A 1,533-nucleotide genomic window follows, 5' to 3' on the forward strand; every position below is an offset into this window, starting at 1 on the left:
ATCTGTCTGTATTGTGTTTTTTTGTCATTTATCATCATACGGACTTAATAGACTTTTAAAAATTTTTTTTTTTAGCATTTTCTTGTCTCTGGTGCTTGTTAAATTAGACAATTTCCTTAACAATTTCCTTTTCTTTACATAAATGAACTGTGTATATTTCCATTTAGTTTTCCTACACGCTTTAAAATCAAGAAGGCCTCGTGACTCCCCCACGAAACTTTGGCGACCCCTAGTGTTTCAGACAAATAGGTAGAGAGTAGATAGAGTTATTGTACAGTTTGATGTATTTGTTGATGTTGCTGTTGATGTTCTGGGTAAATTTTGCATCAAAAAATCTCAATGGATTGGCTTCAAACCAGAGGTGGACCACGGAGGCATCTATCTACAGAGGCCGTGGTTCACCTTCCTATGGAGTCTGCCCTGTTGAACCGCGTTACTCAAATTCTGTTCGCATTTCTAAACACTGGACCTTTAAAATAACTAAAAATAACTTTGTGTATTTCCCCTCAGTCTCTCTGACGGGACCAGAGTAAAAACTTCTATTACTGGGGAAATATCACCATCTATTACAGTATTATGGCATTCGATTCATGTAGCAGAATGTCAATTAAACATTTTAGAGGCCAAAAATTCTCAGATTACCAACATGGCAACCGATATAGTGAATTGTTGAGCTGGAATAGATATGATATGATACCAATGGTCCATGATTGGCCACTACCGGCCGATAATATTGGCTGACCGTTATATCAGTCGGACTGTAATTCATTCTGTGAACTCTACTCCAGCATAGTTAAACAAAAATAGGCCTCTAAATTAGTAATGCTGTTTACACCAAAGTCCTCACCCAACCTCTGTTATGTAACTTAAAAATAATAACAGTTTTTGCCTCTTTTTAAATGGCAGGAGTGAAAATCATCCTGAACATTCGTTGTGTTGTGGTTTCAGAATGATGAAGACAGCTATCACGTTCTTTTCAATGATGTACAGATTTTTAGGTATTCTATGATCTCAACTGGCTTGAAAAATAGTGCATATAGATCCTGTAAATGGGGGAAAAAATTCTCCCCAAGCACCATACCCCTGGACCCCCTTAAGTTTAGGTTAAGCCCGGAAGGTTTTATAATGTTTGGCTTCGTCTCTGATTCAAACCCTCCTGTCATTGTTTTATTGTTGAACACAAACAGCATGAGACCTCAATAAATAAAGAGTGTGAACAACTAAACAAGAAGGCTCTCAGTGTTTAAATTCATAATAATGATTATCATTATTGTTTTTGTAGAACCAAAACTATTTTATTTTTCAGTATTTTAAGTTAAAGGATGTGAAAACTTTTCTCACCATTGTCTTTAGTGATGTTTGATGAGTTCAAAACAGTTTTTTTAATCCTTCTAAAACTACTGCCAAAACGATTTAACATATTTTATACATACATATCTAACAATAACACTCTAATTAAGTGCTTTTATGACTTTGCACTAAAGTCTATTTATATTATTTTCAACTACCTCCTTCTGTAACCTGTGCAATATT

Source organism: Morone saxatilis, unplaced genomic scaffold, assembly GCF_004916995.1.
Source record: "Morone saxatilis isolate NCDOM2014 unplaced genomic scaffold, NCSU_SB_2.0 Contig15, whole genome shotgun sequence".
In the NCBI taxonomy this organism is placed as follows: Eukaryota; Metazoa; Chordata; class Actinopteri; family Moronidae; genus Morone; species Morone saxatilis.